Raw genomic sequence first — 20,515 nt, forward strand, 5'->3', positions numbered from 1 at the left:
CTCCAGAGTCTGTTCTCCCAACATTATTCCATAATTGTATTTCAGTTAAGTATATCCATAAATTGAAATATGATACATATGCCTCCTTTGTGAAGGCTTTGGTGTTTGTGTAGGTGAGTGTGTGTACACGTAACTGTGCACATGTGTGCTATCGCTAGGATAGAAGACATGTCTTTCTCTGTTTTGGTTCATTCCATTACAATATGAATATTGATTGGGCTCAGCAGTTGGCGTATCTTCTTAATAAATGTACCTGTTTGTTTAAATCACATTACAAATGAGCTACTTTCAGTATATTTGCATGTGTAATTGTTAAGTTATCGTTCAGATTATCATATTCCCTAACCAGAGCTAACATTTCCGGTTCTCAGTTATAGGTGTATTCCCCCTCCCCCTCCCCCTCCCTGCCCACTACTGCTCACACACACACACGCACACACACACATGCACATGTCTTTAAGCTCTAAGAGTGTTCTCAGGACTGCATACCTTAACCTACAAGAGGTCATCTAGAAAAGTCAGTCCTATTCAAATATCAGCAAATAGAGATACCAGACTCTGCCTTTAACTTTTTGTTATATGCAAAGCTGTTTCTTGCAGTGTAATTTATTTATTTATTTATTTATTTATTTATATTTTTAAAAGACGTGAAGATATCTTAAATGTCAAGTGAGAGGGTTAGGCAAATTACAATAATTCCCTAAGATAGCACATTACACGTACTGTTAAAATTGTAACTACAAAGAGGTTCTTCCAGGGATTTTTTGAAGCTGTGATTCAAAGTTAAGTGGAAAAAAAGGACATAACTATATTTGAATTAGAATATCCACTCAGTTTAGCAGTATAAGTAGAAGGAAGGATATATACCAAAACAGTAACAGTGTATCCTGGTATGCTGTTTCCTCTTTATATATTTATACTTTCCAATTTTCTACTATACACATACATACACTCACACATTTATTTATATACATATGTATGTGTATATGTACGTATATATACATTACATATATATAATTTTTGCGATTACAAAAAAAATGTGGATGGGCTGTCTACTTCAGATGGTGTGATTTGAAAAGACTTTTCTGAGGAGGTGACATTTGAATTGAAATTATATGGAGGAAAACAGCCCAGTCATTAATAGAACACTCCAGATAGAAGAACAGCAAGCCCTTTAGGGACTGACAGATAATGAGGTGACTGGACCCTAGGGACTGAGGGTGGGAATGAGGCATGAGAGGAGGACGCAGAAGCTGGTGGGCGTCAGACCACGTAGGAGTCAGGAAGATGGCCTGGGCTGAAGGGGCGTCTGAGAGTCGGTGCATTTCTGATATTAATAGTTTACATAGACTTCTCAAAACATAAAGTGTTGGAGTTGACTGGAGCTAATTCTACCCTTTGCAAGAGAGGTGTGATGATCTAGTCATAGGGTGACTATGTTGTTTTACGTGGACCCAGAGACAAATTTTCACCTGTTCTGACACTAACCCTACAGTTATTGGTCATCTCAGAAGCAAAAGAAAAATGTGCTAAGGACATGTACAGTTAAACTAAGTGGTGCTTACACACACAGAGACACACACATACCCTCAAGGGTCTAACACAGGAATTTGGCCATGACTTTTGCTTGGCCAGTTGCCTGTTATGCATATGGCTTGCTCTGTAAAGGCAAGGCCATTGGTCCAAGTTCATGCTGGGTTCAGAAGCACAGTATTGAGAGCTTCAAACCTCTAAAAGGAGGGAAACAAATCTTTGTATCTGACTCACCCTATAAGACGTTTTAAGTAAATGTTGCAAGTATAAACCTTATGGCAATAATGGATGGAGTCCTAGAGGCCAGGACTGAACATGAGAATAGTCGGTGTTGATCTTTGGGCACGGTGCCAAAGAGAACTGGTATTCTAGTCCTGAGGGGGGCGGGATGAGGAAGCAAAGGCTGCAGAGTCTAAGGAAGCAATTAGAGACAGCCCGGGGAAGGGGATGAAAAGGGCAGGACCAGAATCAGAGAGCAGGGAAGATGGAGCTACCTGGTCCTGGGAGTGGAGTGAGGAAAGATGCGCAGGGTCGGGATTCAGGTGGTGAGGACGCTTATCCCACACACACGGACACACCCATAGGCAGAACGGGGCCTGTGATGGGGCATGTGGTGGAGCTGATGTGGAGAAGAGGAGGATTATCATTACAGTAGAACTAAGTCCAGAACTCATCCACATAGCAAAGGAGGGGATAAAGAGCAGGTCTAGGCCATTTTTCATGTCTGCATGCCCTCGAGATCTTCATTCAGGGTTTCACAGGTGGACAATATGCTCAAAAAACCATTGACTTGAACCAGTTACAAAAACCACAAGCAGAGAGCCAGCGCTTCTCTAAGGTTTTACATTATATTCCAAAAAACCCCAAGGTACCTCAGAGGTCCCCACAGGGAGTGAGGGTGCTAACACTGAATGCCTCCCCAGCCTAATCCAGGCAACTCTGCTCGTCTCTGAGTCACATGTGGAGACATCATGGAAGATTTGGAAGCAGGATTCCAATGGGAAGCATCATTTCAAAGCCACTGACTTAAGGAAGGGAAGAACACATCCATTTCTCCCCTTGTTAGCCAATTCAAGCTAAGACATTTGAGAGCTAACAAAGAAGCAAGACAGGATTCCTGGGGAGATGCTTCAGGTGTAACCTAAATACAGGTAACCAATGTATTCAGGAAGGGCAGTGTCCTCTGAGCAGTAATCGCCTTGATTACACAGCTGGTCAATATGGGTCTCATGGGAAGCAGGGGGCCACCACAGGAAGTGACATCTGCTATCATGTAGCCAAAGGAATCTTTGCCATCATTTTCTCCACTCTCTCCTCCTCCAACATAGGGGACCAGAGGCAAGATTCTGTCCTTTCTTCCCTTTCTGACATTCATGAAGTGAAATTCCCATCTGGCAGCTGCTCGTGACAAATAAAGATTGACTAGAAGCTTTTGTGAGCGCCTCTGGAAGTTCTCTGGGCAAGCCCGGAATTTGGTCAGTTTTCTTTGTCTTCTGCTTTGTGATGTTTCCCATAAGGATTTAGGGAGAAATGGAGAGGAACCATCTGACTTGATTGTTTTTAGGTGATTAAAAATGGGGGATGAAGGTGTCAAGCTTTTCATGTAGCAGATAATGTCCCCGGACTCTAGAATTACTTTAATTAAAAAAGTAAATGACTTCAATGATGCCCTCTCAATGCATAATATCCACAAGAATGGTGAGAAAATGAAACAAATCTGCAGTTACTATTTTGGCAAACTTCCTTCACTCATGTGTATTTTATTAAACCCCAATGTAATACCAGCTCTGGACTTTTAATTTTTATTTTATATTTAAGTGACAAAGAAATTGTTGGATGGTGTTTTATCAAGTTCTCTCCCTTCTTCTTAGAAATATAAATTGCTTGAGGGGGGGGGTGCTATAATTTTAGACCAGAAAATACATGCCAGATGTCTTATATGAAGCTGATCCGCCCAAGGATATATGCCTTAGTCATTAGGATGTGTTCTAAATATTACCGCAAAGCCCATGGAATGATGGGTCTGAACCCTCACTTAAACTTAAGTGCTGACAGGTTGCTTTGTTTCTGTGTCTTGTGCTCCTACTTCCACTGATGTAAAGGAAGCACCAATTAGATAACACTCCATTATTAGAGAACCAGGCACAAGCCCACTGAGGCAGGGGACCCGCCTTTTCTCCTAGAAACAATGTAAAGCCTGCGGGGCTGAGGGTCCCCAGGACTCCACCAGTCTTTGCTTTTGAGATTTTCCAGCACACCCTATAAACATGTCTGAGGCCGTCCTGTTCAGTTTGTTTATTCGAACTCTATTGTCCAGGGTAGAGAGAAGGGAAATCTAGCTGGACTGTGGAGATGACAGCAAGGGAGGGAGGGAGAGGCAAAAAAAAAAAGGCAAAATGGGGAAAACAGGAAACAGCCTAGTGAGAAGAGTCAAAATGCTCAGAGTCAGGAAGCAGGCTCTTTACAGACTCTAATCTCCATGGTGCAGCTGGTTTGCTGTATGGTTTGTACAAATTCAGTGGTGGTCTCTGTGCTCCTGGCATTGCCTGTTGAATAAGGGCTTATCCTTGTTTTCAAGAGGAATGAATGCTCTTTACCTACTCTTTCTGCTACATGACTGAGTGTCCTCTTCATTCCTAAAGTCTCATTCTTAATGCCACATCCTAACCCTGACCACCTAGCCAAAGTGGCATGTCCCCATTACTCCCTCATTTCCTGCATAAGCTCTTATTTATAATGGTTTTGTAATGGTTTGTTTATTATTATTATTAGTTGCTGTTATTATTATCATTATTATTACACTCTTATGGGCTCTCTTCCCAGAGGCTGAAACTCGATGAAAACTGGGACTACATCTCTCTTATCATGACCCTATCACTGGTATTTAGCACATGCCTGGCCTATAATAGGTGCCCCCCAAATATTAATTGTGTAAATAACTAAAGCAGTGAATGAGTCGACCAGATGGTGCAGATGGCATGCGAAAGGCATGGGAATTTAGCAAAATGTCCTTTGTCATTGAAGATATATCTATTTATTAAGACTTTTGAAAATGTATTATCAAACAGGAAGATAAAGTCGTGGCAACAGATAAATGCTGAAATAAAATGTGTGGGAAGTCAGAAATCTCAGGGATTGTATTTCAAAGAACTTCTACTATACTGATTCCTTAGAAAGGTTTTGAGTAATGCAGTTTTGAATGTTAAGAATTTAAAAAAGAATAGATACACGTATATGTATAACTGAATCACTTTGCTGTACACCTGAAGCTAACACAACATTGTTACTCCACTGTACTCCAATATAAAATAAAAAAAATTAAAAAGAAAGAAATCAAGGTCTCCTCGCCACTTTTTTAGTTTTTAACATCTTTATTGGAGTATAATTGCTTTACGACAGTGTGTTAGTTTCTGCTGTATAACAAAGTGAATCAGCTATACATATACGTATATCCCCCTATCTCCTCTCTCTTCGGTCTCCCTCCCTCTCACCCTCCCTATCCCACCCCTCTAGGTGGACATAAAGCACAGAGCTGATCTCCCTGTGCGATGCGGCTGTTTCCCACTATCAGTTTTACATTTGGTAGTGTATATATGTCCATGCCACAATCTCACTTCGTCCCAGCTTACCCTTCCCCTTCCCCTTCCCCGTGTCCTGAAGTCCATTCTCTTCTCTCCGCTTTTAACATCATCAAATACCCGCTAAACCAAAGCCATTTGTACTGATAAATGAAGTGCCATATTGCAATTCCTAGGTAGGCTTCAAAAGGCTTCTCTCTATCCCTTTCCAAGCATATGATTAACAAAGAGTTAATTATTCTCAGGGAGTAACGTTTCTTCCAATTCACCAGTTAGGATGAGAGCTATTTGTAACAGTCATAAAGGAGGAAACAGTGCATAGGCCAAGAGGAAATTTGGAAAGGAAATGTGATTGGAGAAATTATTTTGAAAGGTGAAATGAAGGAGGAAAGAGACACAGGAAAAGAAAAATTAGAAATTGGAAATGAAGTCATTCCAGTCCCACTCTAATAACCTCTGCTCCTTGGAGCTGAGGAAGCAGGACTTGACAGAGGATTCCATAGACTGACAAATGGAATGCTTAAAAGATCCTTCGAGCCAGGCGGGGGTCATGGGACTCAGCTTTCACCCAGACACAGACACGTCTGGGGCCCTTTGCTTTTCACTTTCCTCATCTGGAAAATAGGAATAGTAAAATCTCCAAACAGGGTAATGGTGAGATGAAGCGAGAGCATGTGTATGAATGCACCAAGTCTAGCTCAGTTAATATCACTTTCCTTCTGTTTCCTTCTCAGCCTCATCCAGACTCACAGTCACAGAAGAAATTCAGGCAATGATTCCTTCTTTAGTTTCTTTTTCTACACAGAAAGAAACTAACAACAGTGACTCGGATATTGAGCTTGCACTAGAAATCCAAAGTCTCTTTTTATTCCATCCCCTGCAATTGTTGTCCTTTTTCATGTGAATGATTCTACTTCCCAACTTCATTAAACTCACTGCTGTAGATAATTTCCTCTTGATTATTGTGACCCCTGAAAATTGTCAGGGTTGTAATTTTAATTATTTAGTTATGCTGTCCCTTGCATAATATAATAAAATAGGCTGAACTTATATTGAGCCATATAAGTATGTATGCTTATGTATGTGTTGTGTATATATACGTATAGACTATATGTGTGTGTATATATATATATATTATATATGTTTTATATATATATATGTTCTCTTCTAACGGAATATACATATTCTATCAGAATATACATTACATCTATATATATGAAAATATATATTTTATACCCTTCCTGCCAACTTTTTTCCTTGTCAAGAACCTCTAATCTTGGGGATAAGAGACTTGGAGCCCACATCACGGAGGAGCGCACTGCTCCGATGGCTCTAATCATGTGGGGCAGTGTAGTGGCACTCACTGCTCCGATGGCTCTAATCATGTGGGGCAGTGTAGTGGCGCTCACTGCTCCGATGGCTCTAATCATGTGGGGCAGTGTAGTGGAGCTCACTGCTCCAGTGGTTCTAATCATGTGGGGTAGTGTAGTGGAGCTCACTGCTCCGATGGCTCTAATCATGTGGGGCAGTGTAGTGGCGCGTGCACCACAGCTGCAGAATATTTGGGCTGATTTCCCCGACTCAGATGCCAGAGAGAGTTTCCTGATGACAAAACCCAGCGCACAAGGATTAGATACATAAGGCAAGACTCTTAAGGGGTTCAACGGATGGTGTGGGGTTATCCAGGGTGGTCAGAGTCTTTACACCTTAGGCCTGAGAAATAATAAAGGAATCTGGGGGTGCTTCTCATGAAGGAGAGAGAACTGAAGGAGACATAGGCATTAAATTCAAATACTCAACAGACAGTTGGGAAGAGGGACTACCTTTATCCTGCTTGTTAAGAAAAGCAGCACAAGCTCCTGTGTGCAGGAAATACAAGGTAAAGTAAGATTTGCATGTTCAAAAGAGGGAAGGATTTTCTAACAACCAGACCTATCTGAAAATTAAATGGTTGTGAGTTTTCTATTCTAAAAGTATGCAAGGTGGAGTGGGGCTGAAGGAATACGTATTTGGGATGTACAATTCTCAACATTTCTCTGAAGCACAAAGAGAGTCAGAAAAGCTTTCCCCTGTTAATTCATGCCTCAGTTCTGAGCAGAACAGCTGAGCTAGAGTAGAAAGAACACATGCTTAGAGCCCCACAGATCTGCGGTTGAACCCCAGCACTGCCACTATGATCTTTCTTAGCCACTGTGATCTTCTTTCCATCCCTTGAACATGCCAGGCTCGTACCAGCCACAGAGCTTTTGCATGGATTGGCTACTCCTCCTGTCTGGTACACCCTTTTTCCACCAAATTATTCAAGTCTCTGCTCAACATCGCCTCTTTACGGAGGTTTTCCCTCCTACTCTAGTTAAAGCACCCACTCACCCTTTTCGTTATTTCAATACTCTATTTGGTATTTATCACTATCTATGATTTTACTCTTTCTTTCTTTGTTTAAATATTTTTTATCTTCCCTACTTAATATAAGCTCCACGATAGCAGGACTTTGTCTTAGTCACCACTTTGTTTTCAGTGCTTAGAGCAGTGCTGGCTCAAATAAGGTCCCTGAATTATTTTAAACAAAGTAATGACCCTGGCAATGGTACAAATAATGTTTAGTTAGATAATTCACTCCCTAGTTACATCTAAAATGTTATATTCCTACTGTGCCTGATCTAAGTAACTCCAACCCTTTCTCTCCTACTCAAGAAAGCATCATGATGAAATGTATTTCTCTAGCAACACACCAGTACCCTGCCTCCTTCTGTGGTCACAGTCAGTTGGGCTATGAGTGAGTAGCTGACCCAAGACTGACCAATTAAAGAACTTCCCAGGAATTGTTGAAACTAGAATACAGAGAAGAGGTGTAGATTTTCTATGATGGCAGGAGATATGGCATATGAAGCTCAGAATGTGTTGGCATCCCATTGCCCACCCTGCTGGAAGGGAATGAATCCGGCCCTCAGAGAGAAATAGAGACAAGAGTGAGCAGCTCAGATCACAAGTCCTTTAGACCCTGAGGCCAAGTCATCTTGTCTAGCCTGTGGTTATGTGAGATTTCCCCAGTATTCTCCCCGTAAATGTCCCCTTTTGACTAAATCAGTTCTAGTAGGTTTTGGCATTCATCATAAAGAGTGTACTGACCAATGTAGACATCAACGGAGTGAGAGTGATATGGAAATAACTTGACATATGGACATGCAGGATGCATTCTAACATCTTCATTGACTTACTTAATAAATGGAAAAATAGTACTTATGTATAAAAACAAGAAATGACAAAGCAGTTGAAAATAGCCACATCTGTCCAATGTGATTTTCTTTCCCCATACATTATATTCCAAATGGCATGTGAACCATGTGGCCCCTGATACAGAGATGGGGGCCCCGCTCGAAACAAGACCCACCAGTACACAGGCCTTTGACAAGACCAGAACATATGGGGAGGAGATTTCTGGCAGCTGAAGGGGCAGAATGACTTTCCAGAAGAGCGAATGACAGGACAGAGGCCACAGGCTAAAGTTGCAGTTTCCTTAGGCTCTCTAGCTGAGCCGCATCCAAGAGTGTGTTGTGCATCCGACTAGCTCTTGAGGAAACCCCAACGTGGGGGCACATCCTGAGCTAATGTGGGCCAGAGTGTCTGAGACAGAATGCACGGCGACATCCCACCCTACCGCCAGGGGTGCCACCCCACACGCAGAGGTTAAGAAAGCCGCCCAGCCCTTACCACAGCAGGGGACTGCGGAGACAGGATTGCATTTGGGGGAGCAATTTCATATAACCACTTGGTGAGAGAAGAAACTGAACTGAGAAGCCAGATCCCCACTCCTGGATGACATCATTAGGTGGCCCCTAACTTGACCTTGAAATGCTTGAGAGAACAGCTACACTTGGTGGAGACAGTCCTAGGAAGGTGAAAGGGCCCAAACGTCTAGTAAAGCAGCTGTTTCCACCCTGAAAATAAAAGTAACAACAATTTAAATGATACAAAGTGCAGTGTTTAACAATTGCACCTGAAGCCATTTGCACTCCTAGATTGTGTGGGATCATTGTGGTGGCATGGAAACAATATATTTGAGGTAGCATGATGTGTTTGGAAGTGAACTGGACTTGGGTGTTTGAAAATCTGGATTTAAGCTCTGCCCCTTACCCTTCAGTTGAACTTATAGAAGTCATCCAATCTCTGAACATCATGGAAAAACTATGGTAAGAATATATGTCTTTCACCGTCCAATGCCAGAGAGACTGCGGATAGAAGAACATGCTTCTAGTAATGAATGAAGCAAAATTCTGGAATGTGAGTGTCAGTATAGGATCCTGGGATTACAGATGGCAACATGAACCTTAGTACAGAGAAAGGACAATTACAGGAAAGAGAAGACGAAGATTCAGGAAAGTAGGAAGTGGTAGTAATAACGTTAGTAGCCAAGGTGCAGTAAGATGTCTTGGCATGGATAGGAAGGAAGTGATAAGAGCTTGAACTAAATAACTTGTACATACTCTGGAAGTAAAAAGGTTAAACTAGTAGGTAATGTAGACAGGACAAGATGGGGACTTGAACATGCAAAAAAGGAAGGGAGAGGAGGAGGAAGGAAGAGAGGGAGGAATGCTAACTGTCTGCGCTCTGTCCAAAGATTTTGTGCTTCCCCTTGACTCACACGCTCTCCCATAACTTTTTCTGGCTCAGTCCTGCTTATTCCAAAAGACTTAACTTCAAGTGTCTGCTCCATGTCTTGGGACACCTCTGGGCTTGCTGACTTCTCTGGGCTTTCTTATGGCGTAGCATTTAATTATGTTGAAATGAAACTAATACCCCATTTGCCTTTCTCCATTGACCCTGAGCTTCTTAAGGGTGTGTATCATGTGTGTTCCATTCTGAATCCCCCATGTCTAGGGCAGAGCCTAGCACATATTAGGAGCTTAATAAGTATATTTGAGGGAATGAAGAGCCTCATTTAATTCTCACCACAACCCTGAGCTAGAGAGTCAAGTGGGGCTAGGAAAAAAAATGCCAACAAGAACTGAGACTCAGATGCAAAAATTTGCAGGTGACAAATGGGAACATTTAGCACTCACTGTGGACTGGCAACTTGTCTGGTTATTATAAGGTATCAGTTCAAAAATTCTCTAATTCCAGTTGGCTATACCTGTACAAGATTGACTAAGAGTTACTTGGAATTCTTGTTGAAAATGCAGATCCTGGAGGCCTCCTCAAATCTAGTCTGATTCTCCACAAACCTTCATCTAATCTCATCACATCTGTCCATCTGCTCCAGAAAGGTTGGTCATCCTCAGTAGTTTCTCCTCCGCTTCATCCTTATTCAATCCATCACCAATTCCTGCCACTGTATCCTCCTAAATATCTATTGCATCCACCAACTCTTCGCTATCCCCACTGTTACTATCCTTATACGAGCACGTGGACCACTGCCAGGGCCTCCTGACTTGTTGATCTGCTGCTACACTTGTTCCTCTTCCTATTGCAGCAGATTGCAGACTGAGTGATCTCTTTAGATAAAATATGACCAAACATTTACTATCCAGATGAAATCTATTGGGAGGCCTCCCATCACTCTTGAGAACCAAGACCCAAACTATAATCTAGTCTCAAAGTCCCTCATTGGTCCTGTCCCTGCCGACATCTCCAGCTTCCTCTCTCTGTGTTCCAGCTTCCCAGGCCTGTCTCCAGTTCTTCAGATGTCACCTGCTTCTTCTGGCCGACTAGCCTCTGCCCAAGCCGTTCCCTCTGCCTGAATGTTTTCTGCCTTCCAGCCTCTATTCACCAAGTTGACTTCTACTCATTTGGGTGAATTCAGTTCAGATCCTGCCATTGACCATTGACATACTCCTATCACCTTGAAACTTTTGATCACAGTTTATGTGTGTGTGTGTGTGTGTGTGTATAAATTACATATTTATTTGTGTAATGACTTGGTCGGTGGCTGTCTGCAGCCCCTTCCCCCATATACACAAGATAATAACCCACATGAATGTGGGGCATATGTTAGCTTTACTCAGTATTCTATCCTTAATGCCCAGCCCGGCATCCTGACAAACAATGGGTGTTCAGTCAGTACTTAAATGCTGAATGGATACATGAATAATGTAGTAAGGTCAAGGCTGGGCCCAGGAATCTCTGCTATTGTAAATCTAAGTGATTTGGTACAGGCTTGGGGAAAATTATCTACAATTTGTCTCAAGCTGAGAACCCACGATTCTAAGGAAATGTGTTATTCCTCAACATTCATGTGTGTGCCTTTATGGGTATATCTACGGAAAGTGTCCCAAAGCTTTCCAGGGCCCTTGGCAGGCCTTTCGCACTCGGTGCAATAGAGGCATTCTGTGTATGCCACCAGAGTGGTCAGCAGCTTTGGCCCCATTGTACCCAGACTGTTTCTAAGTACCCCTCATTCTAGTTCAGTTCAACAGTGACTTGCTGAGCACTTTCTCTAAGCCAAGCCATCTTCTGCCTGGTCTAAGTGCTGCCTTCAAGGAGAACTTGAGAGACACGCATGAAACCAGGTAAATACAATACACTGTAAGATGCATAGTCATGGACAAGTACACGTGGTATCATCGAAGTCCAGTGGAGGGAAAATGGGCAAGTGTTGAATATGGCTTGAAGGAGGAAATGACACTTGAATCAGATTTGGAAGGATGAATAAGAGTTAGACTTTCAAAGAAGCTGGGAGGACATATAAAGAGGTGATAATTGCATTTTGCAAATGCAAAAGTCAGGAGCCTGGGAACAATCTAATGTGTTTGGAGAACTACCAGTAATTGTATGGCAGAAGCAGTAAATATGACCAAGGGAGAAGCAGGTAAGGTTGGAGAAGCCTGAGGGATCATGAGGCATCTTACCTTCCTTCCCCTCCCGCCACCTGAAATGCAGACTCACCGTTTACATTTCTGTGAGTCCCAACCCCTTTTCCACACCCTTTGATTAGTCCTTAATCCTCCAACGCAACATCACAATACCTGCCCCGCATATCTCACAGGCAGGGCACCTAATATCCCTGTGGGAGCCCATCTTGCTGAGATTATCACCAGCAGGTTTACTTCCAGGGTGATTGTTGCAGTAATTTGTCTAACAGAATGGATGCTCAACCCTGAGTAAAGGGATTATGAAAAACTTAATAGCATTGTAGGAACGTGGCTGTTAATGAAATGCAGTTGGCTGTTCCCACTATTTGGCACCAACCGACCCGACTCTGTCAACATCACAATACGATATTTGTTCCCAATTATGTTACAGCAACAACTGAAATATAATATGGTATTAATCATATTTATTATAATTATCAATTTGAGAAATTTCTGACATGCCAGAAGATTAATAGGTTTATTATGAAAAGCATTTCTGCTTGGTGCACGCTGACTGCTGCTGTGTAATAAATAGCCTCTGTAGGGATTTATTTTTAAGAAATAAAGCAAAAAACAGCACTAAAACCAAAAATGAAGCCTCGAGACCCTTCAGATGCCTGCTGTTTCTAAGGGCTAAGCACAACCAGCACACCCTGTGCCTTTAGGACTCTAATAGGTGAAAATGAGCCAATAGAACATTCCAGGGCCTCAGAAAAGAGAGTAAGGAAGGTGTCATGTTTGGGGCCCAAAGGAAAAGGGACACTGGAGGCAAAGGACACTTTCTGAAAATGCAGTTCCTTTCAATATGCTTCTCCTCTTACAACACTCTTCTGACATGCACTGCTTTAGGGACTGTGGTTATACTATTGGCTCTGCCCAGAAAACTCTGACCCAAACTATATTACAGTTTCATTCCTTCACTTCTTTCAGGCGCTTTTTCAAATATCACCTTATCAGAAAGGTCTTTCTGACAACCCCATTTTTTTTAAAAAAGCCCCCTTTAACCCTAAATTACTTTATTTCTAATAACGCCATTGATATTTGCTTCTTCCCCCATTAGGCTGTAAACCAAATGTGAGCTGAGTGTTTGTTTTGTTCACGGCTTTGCACATACATGCTGGGCACATAGCAATCAAAAATATTCGTCGAATGAATGAATGAATGAACACATGAATAAATGAAACCAGTCAGTAATGTCTTTATGACCTCAATTTTCACGTCTTTAAAAAAATTCCTCATTTCCTTCTTGTTCTTAATTCCTTATTTTCCAGCTTCAATTTAGTTCCTCCTCATTAGAGCTTTTCTAATAGCTTCCAACCTGGTGTTCTTTTTGAGCCCCTTCTATTTATTCTCACCTATTGCCACCAAAGTAACTTTAAGAAAAAATTGCATTATCTCCTTGCTTCACTGAAGTGGTTACAATCTTTCATGAGTCTCTTATTATGTGAAGGATGAAGCTCAAAATCCTCGGCATGGCATGTAATGGCTTGGCTTTAAAATCCGTGGCATGGCTTCCCGGTCTGGCTCTTGCCTGTATCCCCAGCTTTATCTCCTGCCTCTTCCCCATGCACATTTATAGTCCAGTAGATGTGTCTCCTAAGTGGGTGTCCTCTCATGTGTGCCACTTTTTACTTCCATTTATATCAGAGAAATTCCTTCTCTGGTCCATTTTACATGTTTCTTCCTTCATACTTTTTTTTGCTTTTAGCTGCAACCAACTCCTTAATTCTGTCAAGTGACCAGGAAGAGAGAAAAATCATGGAGCTCACAGAAAGATGTTAAGGAGCCCAGTGTATAGAATTTACTGTACAAGAATGGTATCTGTCAAATCAGGCAAACAACAAGGAGATCTATTTCCAAAGAGATCCAATGGAGAAATAATAAAGATGTATATTGGGGGCTTTCAAGTAAATTATGATCAAAAGTCCCCTTCAATCTCAGGGATAGTATCACAAGTAGATAAAAATATTTGCTGGCAGTAAAGGAGTTTCGTACTTAGTCTAGTCTTGGTATAGCACTAAATTTCCTTTGAGTAGGAACTTTGGGGTAGAAGATACATTTGAATGTCTTCTGAGTCTCAGGCAGAGGTTGGATGCCAGAAATGACATTTTTGAAAGAAGGATCTATCATAGATAGTGGAGCTGGCCTCGCCAAAAAGGTAATAACCCTGTTTACCTACAAGATTCAAATCAAGTGTCACTTCTGGGAAGACTGCTGTCCATGACAAAGCTGCCAAATTCTTCCCCTGAGTCCCCACTGACTCTTATATTTTATTGAAGTCTTTGTCCCAGTATAAGACATTTTGATCATATGTGTTTCTCCAGCTAGAGCAGAGGTTTTCGTGTTTCATTCATCTTGTATTCCTAGTGTCTACATGTCATCAGGCGCAATAGATGTAGGTGAGGTTTGAAGAATAAGAAAGCTCACCAAGTGTAACACTGAGTGACTCATGGAAATATGGTATATTCCTACACTGTATTGTCAGCAGAATGGGCTTTGACCATAGAAATGAATAACTTAGGGAGAAGTGATGAGGCCCTTGGGATGGTGAGAAGATAACGTCATCTGAGTACCTGCAGCAAAGTCAAACTCTAGTGGCAGTGATGTTGACCCATAAAACAGAGACTACCATTACAGTGCTTGGCAGAATACCTAGCATGTAACGGGCAATCAACCAGCCAATGGCTCAATCAGTCAGTCAGAAATTGGTACAAACATTGAAATCAAGATGCCTTAAAGTCTCTAAGGAGACCCTGCTAGCCATTCACCTTTTCCCTGTAAGGTGAGTTTTTCTTTTTGAAGACTGCTAGGAGAAATATACAACCAAAGTGTATTTTGACTTTACCTTCGTTATATTCTTCATGGTCTCAGCTTGTTCTTTCAAAGGCTGGTGTAATTAGGGAAGGACAGTTTCTAGTAACACAATTCATCTCTGATTTTTCTTTTTTTTTTTTTAACGGCAGTAGTTGTTCCAATTCTTACTTCCAATTTTCAAAAGGTCTGCAGTAAATCACAGGTCTACATCATTTCTTCCTTTGAACTACTTAATTGGGTAGAACTTATTTTGCATAGAATTATTTAAGATCACTTTTTAATTATAATTTTTGTCTTATGGGACTTTTACAACCTTATTTTCTGCTGATACAAATAGCTTTTGATCCTTAAAAGGGCAGGAATATATTTCCCTTAAAATATTTTTAAATCACTAAAGAGAATCGATTTTTAGTAATAGTGAGAGAAAAACATTTTCCTCCTAGAACTTAAGAAAAGTGGGGCCTGATAACCAGATGCTGGAAACCTACTGATTTTTTTTTTATTCTAGTATCCAGATATTTGCCATAAAAATAAAGTACCCTGGAAGAAATGCTGAAAATAAAAACAGAAGTGACAACTAAATGTAATATGTTGTCAACAGTATTGCACAAGTGTCCACACATGTCATGTCTGTCCATTTTATTCCTGAGATGAGTCTGAAGTCAACCAATGTGGGATTTAAAATGTAGCTTAAGGGCTTCCCTGGTGGCACAATGGTTGAGAGTCCACCTGCCGATGCAGGGGACACGGGTTCGTGCCCCGGTCCGGGAAGATCCCACATGCCGTGGAGCGGCTGGGCCAGTGAGCCATGGCCGCTGAGCTTGCGTGTCTGAAGCCTGTGCTCCGCAACTGGAGAGGCCACAACAGTGAGAGGCCCGCGTACCACAAACAAACAAACAAACAAAATGTAGCTTAAGATATGGGTGTGGTCACTATAATTAGGGGAAAGGAACATTAAGTAACCCTGGAATCATGGTTGAGGAGTTAGTAGCATAGGGTAGAGAAAGTTCCAGTTAGCAAGGACTATTGTCCTTCAACCTTCATTAATAAATAGGAAGTGGCAATTTCACAGCAAATTCCATAGCTCTTCAGGTTCTGACCAAAAGTCAATTCAGTATGGGAGATTCCTGTAGAAAAGAGTAAAATAAGGAACAAAATGTAGGGTCTTTGTTAATCTAAGAGAAATGTGAGGGTTTTGTGATTATAAGCAAAATTTTGCAAGAAGACAAAACTGTATTCAACTTTTTGGAGCAAGATTTGGGGAGCTCCAGGAAAGTGGAGTTTGCAACTTTCTGTTTCATTATAAGCAACCCACTTGCTTTTATCTCACTTCTCAAAAAAAAATCAAATGAATGGTGTTTTAGGGCCAAAAGAGGAAAATTTTAGTTGGAATCCATGGTACTGAGTACAAATTATGCTCAGAGGAAAGTAGGAAGCTTTTGGGGGAGACAGTCTATTTACAGAAAGGCTGGATAATGGAGTATGTTTGTAAATGCATTCGGTCCAACACTGATGCCATCCTCATAGCTGGTCTCAAATATTTACTCTCAGTTCCTTTAATATCTTGGTTCTTACCTGCTATGGTTGCAGAAAGTATAAATGTACCTTTAATACAGATTAACAGTACCTTCCACAGCCCCACAACCAGAAAGGGAAGAGGAAAGATAGGCAGCAGGCACAAGAGCCACTGACAGTGGTCTCACGCACATACCAATATCTCACCAGCCTGTACTCAACTCATTCTCAGTTCTGCATTTGGAGATGGGAGTGCATGTGGCTGAATATCAACATGAACCCCTGGGAAAGATCTGTCTGGTGTAACCTAAGGAGCATTATACCCAGGTTCCCTTCTCGGCTGTGCTGCAAGTTTAAGTCAATACCGTCTCTGGACTTCAATGTCATAATCTAAAATGAGAAGAAAAAACAAAAGCAGGGGAATTAGACTAGACTGGAATTCAATGAAATTGGCTGCTAGCCAAATCCAGTCCGTCACTTGTTTTTGTAAATAAAGTTTTATTGAAACACAGCCACACCCATTCATTTACATACTATCTATGGCTACTTTTGTCCTACAGTAGCAGAGCTGAGTAGTTGCAGCATGGTCTAATATTAGACCTAAAATATTTGCTTCTGGTCCTTCACAGAAAAAGTTTGCTGAGCTAGTGCCAGAGAAATCTATGGTCTAAACTGATCCTCTAAAAGATTGGGCATCAAAGTTTCCACTTGTGATTACACATTGTGAAATGCATTCTTCCTAATCTAGAACACAGCACGAATCAGTAGGCAAAGCGATCTATGTCAGTTCTCAAATTCAAAATTCATCCACCTGAAGCTGTAGCAGTTTTTCATGCTTATTATCATGGCTGGGTTTGGTATAAAGGGTGTCGGGGAAGGAAAATTCCCTGAGCGTTTTAAGTCTATTTTACTTTCATTATGAGACTACTGAGGCTTTTCTTGAGCAAGAGAAAGAGTGTGAAATAGAATAAGGCATCCAAATCAATAGATTAAGTTTATTGAAAGGATGAGTAATTGGAGTAATGTTACAGAATATAAAGCAGATTATTTAGATAGCACACAAGTCTCCAGTTTGATCAGGTCAATTTGCAGGCCATCAGAAAAGTACACAGAGAAATAGTGGGTTTGATCCAAGAGCCTTCTGCATTAGAATGTAATAATTTGCTCTCTTTAGCCATTTAATCTCTTCTTCATGTTCAGAGGAAGAAAGAAAGCAGTCATGAGAGAGGAAGGTAATGAGATCATACTGTAATTGCTTACACAGATAACAATAACAGAAGCCTTTTCACACCTGCTAATATTGTATTTACTGCTCTTTCCCTGTACAGACATAATGATGGATGGAGGGGTTGATCAGGAAAATCCTAGAATGGGTCTAGAAAAACGGTGCCAAATACATCTGGGTATCAGAACCTCCAATGAAGCTAGGACCCCAGACCTACTGAATCCTGGTCTGTGGGTTTAGGCAGGAGCCCAGTCAATTAGATCTTTAACTGGTTGCTTATTGGATTTGCCGTGCAGCCAGGCTTGGGAACTATCTATGCAGTCCGAGCCCTTCATTTTCTAGTGCTGAGACTGAAGTGACTTTCTGAAGGTCAGAGCCCCCTCCACTCCGCCCCTTCCCCCAGCTCATCTGTCTCACAACAAAACACCAAGACCCCTTAATGGCCCGGCAGGGATCATTTGTGATGTGACCTACTCTGGCCAGACATGTGGGCCGCTATGCTCTTTTTCAAACATGTGGAGCACACTTCTGCCTCAGGGACCTGGCACCCTTTGTCTACACTTCCTGGAATGCTCCTTCCCAGTACCCACATCAATGGCTTCCTCACTTCATCCAAGGCTCCGTTCAGAAGTCACCTTAACAGAGAAGCCTGCTTTGACTCTTTTTTTTTTTTTTTAACATCTTTATTGGAGTATAATTACTTTACAATGGTGTGTTAGTTTCTGCTGTATAACAAAGTGAATCAGCTATACATATACATATATCCCCATATCTCTTCCCTCTTGCATCTCCCTCCCTCCCACCCCTCTAGGTGGTCACAAAGCACCGAGCTGATCTCCCTGTGCTACGCAGCTGCTTCCCACTAGCTATCGGTTTTACATTTGGTAGTGTATATATGTCCATGCCACTCTCTCACTTCGTCCCAGTTACCCTTCCACCTCCCCATGTCCTCAAGTCCATTCTTTAGTAGGTCTGTGTCTTTATTCCCATCCTGCCCCTAGGTTCTTCATGACCGTTTTTTTTTTTAGATTCCATATATATGTGTTCGCATACGGTATTTCTCTTTCTCTTTCTGACTTACTTCACTCTGTATGACAGATACTAGGTCCATCCACCTCACTACAAATAACTCAATTTCGTTCCTTTTTATGGCTGAGTAATATTCCATTGTATACATGTGCCACATCTTCTTTATCCATTCATCTGTCGATGGACACTTAGGTTACTTCCATGTCCTGGCAATTGTAAATAGAGCTGCAATGAACATTGTGGTACGTGACTCTTTTTGAATTATGGTTTTCTCAGGGTATATACCCAGTAGTGGGATTGCTGGGTCCTATGGTAATTCTATTTTTAGTTTTTTAAGGAACCTCCATACTGTTCTCCATAGTAGCTGTATCAATTTACATTCCCACCAACAGTGCGAGAGGGTTCCCTTTTCTCCACACCCTCTCCAGCATTTATTGTTTTATCTTCCTCTTGACACTTACTGTTACCTGACACTTACACATTTATATGTTTATTCATTGTTTGTTTCCTACTCAATTCGATTGCAAGCTCGTGCCAGAACAGAAGAGTTTTCTTTGTTCACTGCTATATCCCCAGCATCTCTATTTGGCACATCACAGACTCTCAATAAATATATGTAAATGAATGAATGAATGCTTTTTCTGAATACTTTTCCCTGGACTGCCAGTCCAGTGTAATGATGAAAAGTGGAATAATATAAAGAGCCTTGAAATCAAACAGATCTTGTTTGAATTCTTCATGCATGACTTTGAATGAGGTTCTGATTCTTGCTGAGCTTCGGTTGTGTAAAGTTGGGCACTGACGCTGGAGGATGGCTGTGAAAATTATATAAATGAAGCAGGTCTAATGACAGCCCCCTAGAGAAATGAGGCTAAGGTTTAGGTTATCCGCACTGGGAATTCTAAGGGGCTAAGAGGTTGACCGGATTCCCCAATTGAGCTGCAGAAGAGTCAGAAGGATGCTTTAGTTTCTTAATGCTGCAGGAGTGGGGAGGTTGTGTAACTCTTGGTTGGTGCCCTTTTGAACCACATTTCATCAAGATATTGTGAAACAGGGAGCAAAAGGGAGGCTTCTCTGGCCAACACATATTAGTCTTGTGCTAAGTAGGATGTGCCGAGAGGAGAGAGCGATGCCTGGCAGCCTTGTAGAGTCCGCTCCCGTGACTTTGCTCTCATGGGGCTGGCTGGGTATGAGCAAGTCAGCCCTGTGGAACCACTGGGCCAAGTCACCAAGCCATGCTGGACAATAGCAAAGCCTTTTGTCCAGCGTCTCCCAAGGTGAGATGTAAGGTTTGTAGTTTCCAGAAGAGAGAAAGGCAGAAAGAAGAGTATTAACAATCATGTTGAAAACGTATGTTCTAGGTAATTAGCTAGTCACTTTCACAATCCAGCCACAACTTTTTTTAATCTTATTAAACTATAAGTAGGATTATTAGTCTCATTTTCCATATGAGGAAACAAGGCTTGGCAAGGTATAGTTTTTTACAGTGTTATGTAGTTGTTCAGCACATGAGCACACAACACCTTACCCTAAGACTTGATTCTCCTCTTTAGTAATTCTGTAACCTTAGGAGACATGTCTGACCTGGTATATTTGTGTTCTATTTTGTAAGACATAATAAGAATAATAATACCTACTCACGGAACTGTTAATTGAGATAAAATAAGCTGTTGAGGGCAAAGCACTCATCCCATTGCCTTGCCCATAGTATGTGCTAAATAAATGCTTGCCAGTATTGTTAATATTAGCCTAAGTTACCCCAACCAGAGGCAGAGCTAAGATTCTGCCTCCTGTTGATCTGACTCTCAGCTCTTTCTTTTCTATAACAATTGCCCAAGGAATTCATATTCTAAAATAGCTTGAATTTTTCTATAGTCCATTCCAAACATAAGATTCATTAATTCCAGTGGGAGAGTTGGACATCCTATACTGAGAGTTCTCAAGGAAAGGAAGTCGGGAATCTTCCCTGGAAT

General features: G+C 41.5%; 1 long non-coding RNA gene across 1 annotated transcript in view; it reads right to left on the minus strand.

Annotated features, from left to right (window-relative positions):
* Nucleotides 1-20,515, minus strand: part of LOC309974192 — an 885,569-nt gene that overhangs the window by 173,845 nt on the left and 691,209 nt on the right. Inside the window, exon 2 of the long non-coding RNA XR_014326867.1 lies at nt 18,595-18,729. This is a non-coding gene — a long non-coding RNA (uncharacterized lncRNA). The remainder of the gene's footprint in view (nt 1-18,594; nt 18,730-20,515) is intronic.

This window comes from Leucopleurus acutus (genome assembly GCF_964270905.1).
Source record: "Leucopleurus acutus genome assembly, chromosome: 17".
Lineage (NCBI taxonomy): Eukaryota > Metazoa > Chordata > Mammalia > Artiodactyla > Delphinidae > Leucopleurus > Leucopleurus acutus.